The sequence below is a fragment of the Schistocerca piceifrons genome, unplaced genomic scaffold (assembly GCF_021461385.2).
Source record: "Schistocerca piceifrons isolate TAMUIC-IGC-003096 unplaced genomic scaffold, iqSchPice1.1 HiC_scaffold_938, whole genome shotgun sequence".
NCBI lineage: Eukaryota > Metazoa > Arthropoda > Insecta > Orthoptera > Acrididae > Schistocerca > Schistocerca piceifrons.
The window spans coordinates 205001-210000 of record NW_025729210.1 but is presented as its reverse complement, the minus strand read 5'-3'; the positions used below and the strand labels follow the sequence as shown (position 1 = coordinate 210000).

Sequence of the window (5000 nt, the reverse complement as noted above, 5' to 3'; positions counted from 1 at the left end):
AAACCAACAAAATAGAACCGAGGTCCTATTCCATTATTCCATGCACACAGTATTCAGGCGGGCTTGCCTGCTTTAAGCACTCTAATTTGTTCAAAGTAAACGTGCCGGCCCACCGAGACACTCAATAAAGAGCACCCTGGTAGGATTTCAACGGGGTCCGCCTCGGGACGCACGAGCACGCACGGGGCGGTCGCACGCCTTCGGCTCGCCCCACCGGCAGGACGTCCCACGATACATGCCAGTTAAACACCGACGGGCGGTGAACCAACAGCGTGGGACACAAATCCAACTACGAGCTTTTTAACCGCAACAACTTTAATATACGCTATTGGAGCTGGAATTACCGCGGCTGCTGGCACCAGACTTGCCCTCCAATAGATACTCGTTAAAGGATTTAAAGTGTACTCATTCCGATTACGGGGCCTCGGATGAGTCCCGTATCGTTATTTTTCGTCACTACCTCCCCGTGCCGGGAGTGGGTAATTTGCGCGCCTGCTGCCTTCCTTGGATGTGGTAGCCGTTTCTCAGGCTCCCTCTCCGGAATCGAACCCTGATTCCCCGTTACCCGTTACAACCATGGTAGGCGCAGAACCTACCATCGACAGTTGATAAGGCAGACATTTGAAAGATGCGTCGCCGGTACGAGGACCGTGCGATCAGCCCAAAGTTATTCAGAGTCACCAAGGCAAACGGACCGGACGAGCCGACCGATTGGTTTTGATCTAATAAAAGCGTCCCTTCCATCTCTGGTCGGGACTCTGTTTGCATGTATTAGCTCTAGAATTACCACAGTTATCCAAGTAACGTGGGTACGATCTAAGGAACCATAACTGATTTAATGAGCCATTCGCGGTTTCACCTTAATGCGGCTTGTACTGAGACATGCATGGCTTAATCTTTGAGACAAGCATATGACTACTGGCAGGATCAACCAGGGAGCTGCGTCAACTAGAGCTGAGCAGCCGGCCGCCCGGGAGTGTGTCCCGGGGGCCCGCGCGAACACGCAAGCGTCCGCTCAATCATTCTGCAAACAGGAGGAGGCTGAGCTCCCCTGCACAATACACCTCGAAACCCTCTCAGGTCCCGGCGGCGCGCAGCGCCGTCCCAAGTACTTGGTCGGGTTCGAGAGAGGCGCAATCGCCCGGAGTTAGGCGAGTAGACGCTTTCGGTGCGACCACCCGTGCTCCCAACTGAGCTTGCCGCTGCCGACAGAGGCCCGGGAGCGTGCTGTCGTGGCATTGCCGGCGGGAGACAACACGCGCCACCTACGGTGACCGGCAGCTCCAACGCCAGCGCCACAGAAGGACAAAAGCCCCACTTGGGTGCCGAAGCGAACTCTCCCAGCACAGCGCACGCGCCAACACATCCGCACAGCTGCGATACAAACCACCAGCGAGAACCGCTGGGGCGACCGAGCAGCAGACGGCGTCGCGGCGCCGAGCGCCGGGCGGCAGCGCATCCTCAACGCACACAGTCCTCAATCGGACCAGCACACTGAAGATGTCCACCGCGCTTCGCACCGGGCCCGCGAGGACCTACTTTGGCCGCACGGCGCCGCGCGCAGGGTGCGCCGGCGCGCAGCTGCGACGCCTGCCGCGTCCGTCGGCCGGCGCGCCTGCCACTGGCCGCCCCCACCAGCCGGCTGTAGCGCGTGCGCCCACGCACCGCGCGGCCAGCACGCCGGGAGGCGCCCCCTCACCGGCCGGGGACGGTCCCACCCAGCCACCGCCGCGTATCGCTTCACACCCAGATGCCGTTCAGTTTCGTCGGCATGGTGGGTATCGCTGGAACAACCGGTTAGTACCTCAACCTATCGTCGCCATCACCGATTCACCCCTAGCGAGAACAACCGCACCACAACAGGTTACCATTTGTTCATTTGCGTAACTTCACCAGAAAACGCAGGCGTCCATCGCCATTTGCAACTTCCACGATTATTGCATGCCTGTGTCAGGTGTCACGCCACACTACGTCTGCCCACATACACGCAACAAAATGTGCACGCCTAGACAATACGTGGAAGGTGGCCCCCGTACGTATGCGATGTCCATTGCTCGAACGACTGTCAACCGGCCTCTGTAGCATGTCGCAGATATGGAACGCGGTGCACCATGCCATCACGGTGTGTGAGGAGAGACGACTAGGTCCGAATACATCAACAGACAGCTCATGCTGATCGCCATCCACGGCGTCCGTTCCTCCCACACGTCTCTATGGCGTACCACACTGCAATCCAGCTCTCATAGGGAGACGACACGTAGCTGCGTGCACAATATTTGCACTGTATGGTCCGCCGTTTTTGGGCGCAGTCGTTGTACGGTCACACATGTGCCACGATGTATCATTCAGTACATAAGGACGAATGTGCAGTACAGATTGTGGTTTACGCGTACGACATTAGCGGACAGTTGACACAGGCCGCACCACAACGTAGCCTGAGTACGTCGCATGCGGAGGGCATTGAACATGCAAAGTTCTCACCAACCAGCTTGCGAAGGCAGGGGGCAAGGTGGGGACGTGGGGAGGGGCGGCATGTACGTCCTGCTGCCATCCACATTACAGTGTACAGCAGGAGCATGTGGAAAGTGAGCAAGACTTGCAAGGTGTTTAACATGAAGCGATACACAGGGGAGCGGGGAGTGCGAGTAGCGAACTATATTGCGAGGGTTGCGGGTGGGCAACACTACACTAATTGAACGAGTCGTATAACAATTACAGAGCAGGTTTAGGCGACAACGTGGGTTACGTTAGGCGACAACGTGGGTTAGGTTAAGGCACGACGTGGGTTAGGTTAAGGCACGACATGGGTTAGGTTAAGGCACGACATGGGTTAGGTTAAGGCACGACATGGGTTAGGTTAAGGCACGACATGGGTTAGGTTAAGGCACGACATGGGTTAGGTTAAGGCACGACATGGGTTAGGTTAAGGCACAACATGGGTTAGGTTAAGGCACAACATGGGTTAGGTTAAGGCACAACATGGGTTAGGTTAAGGCACAACATGGGTTAGGTTAAGGCACAACATGGGTTAGGTTAAGGCACAACATGGGTTAGGTTAAGGCACAACATAGGTTAGGTTAAGGCACAACATAGGTTAGGTTAAGGCACAACATAGGTTAGGTTAAGGCACAACATGGGTTAGGTTAAGGCACAACATGGGTTAGGTTAAGGCACAACATGGGTTAGGTTAAGGCACAACATGGGTTAGGTTAAGGCACAACATGGGTTAGGTTAAGGCACAACATGGGTTAGGTTAAGGCACAACATGGGTTAGGTTAAGGCACAACATGGGTTAGGTTAAGGCACAACATGGGTTAGGTTAAGGCACAACATGGGTTAGGTTAAGGCACAACATGGGTTAGGTTAAGGCACAACATGGGTTAGGTTAAGGCACAACATGGGTTAGGTTAAGGCACAACATGGGTTAGGTTAAGGCACAACATGGGTTAGGTTAAGGCACAACATGGGTTAGGTTAAGGCACAACATAGGTTAGGTTAAGGCACAACATAGGTTAGGTTAAGGCACAACATAGGTTAGGTTAAGGCACAACATAGGTTAGGTTAAGGCACAACATAGGTTAGGTTAAGGCACAACATAGGTTAGGTTAAGGCACAACATAGGTTAGGTTAAGGCACAACATAGGTTAGGTTAAGGTACAACATAGGTTAGGTTAAGGTACAACATAGGTTAGGTTAAGGTACAACATAGGTTAGGTTAAGGTACAACATAGGTTAGGTTAGGTTAGGTTACACGTTGTTGTAAGGAAAGGTGTAGGGGGGGGCGGGGGCGGCAGGTTCGTTGATAGTGATTATAGTAAGTGAATGCTTGTGACATGATCAGATTTGTCACGTCAGGATGCACCTTTGGCTTATTAGAGGCGGCGCTCCAATTCTATGCTTGTGTCAGACCTGTGTCTTTGACTCATGTCATTGTTTGTGCGCTGTGACAGGAGGTACTATTGTGATGTTGGGTGCACCGTTGTATAGGACATGTGTGGGTGTTGGTGCCTGATCTGCACAATGGTGGATGTCGAAAGGGTGGGATATTGTATTTTCCGCATGGACCTCCTGGTCTGGTTGTGATAGTGTGGATTGTGTAATGTGGCGGAGAGGATGCACTGGATGTTGTTCCATGCTGGTGCTTACATATTGTATGTGCGCCCGTTAGAAGCAGAGAGTGGTGCGTGATCAGAGTGGCTGGCTGACGTGTGGTTCCCATTGTGGGCAGACTCTTTCAGCATGTATACGGACAGTTGTATATATATTCTGTAGTTTGATGGCTCTGCATTGATTACTAATCAGCGCCGTGTGTACGGGTAATCTGGTTCCAGTCCAAAATGTTCCATCTGTGTACATTAGTGACAAAGACTCCCCTCATGCAGTGGGGCTCGGTCTGTTATAACTCTTCCGCGTAATATATTTGCCCCACGTTTTTGCGACTGCGAGTGCGAGTGCAACGCGCATGGGGACCGACATGCTGATGGCTCGGTATCGGACGCCGTACAGTGAGCAACGCGATCGCGTCTCTCGCTCGTAAGTGGTACAGGTCGCGGCTCATGTATAGGGACAGCGGGAATGTCGCATATTGGCAATAACTCTTCATGAAACGCACGTTATAGGGGTGGATTGCACTTTACGAGTGCGGGAAACGTCCGCCGTTCATCCGCTGGAGGTGCGCGTTTGGCGGTTGGGGTGGTGCACGAACGGGTGCGGGTGGAGTCATTGCCGGTCCACGGCTTCGTGCGGCAGAGCCACTGGAGATTGGGTGCTATGGTCGACAGAGGCTGCAGGCTTTGTGGGTGGCGTCGAAAGGCGGGCACTGTGGCGCCATCGCTGTCTTAATCGGCTTGGCGTCGCATAGATGGCGGTATCGTCGTTGGAGGAGGTCATGTTGCGGGAGACCTACAGATGGCGGTATGTTTTGTGGTGCGGACGTAGTGTTGTCAGATGCGCATAGATGGCGGTATTGCATGTGGTGTCGCCCTATTTTCATAGATGGC

The 5000-nt window shown here is 53.7% G+C and overlaps 1 non-coding gene across 1 annotated transcript in view; it reads right to left on the bottom strand.

The window, feature by feature from the left end:
• The window catches only part of LOC124772341, a 1909-nt gene extending 971 nt beyond the window's left edge, over positions 1-938 (bottom strand). Inside the window, exon 1 of the ribosomal RNA XR_007013963.1 lies at positions 1-938. This exon is cut by the window's left edge and continues 971 nt beyond it. This is a non-coding gene — a ribosomal RNA (small subunit ribosomal RNA).
• Positions 939-5000: the final 4062 nt, after the last annotated feature.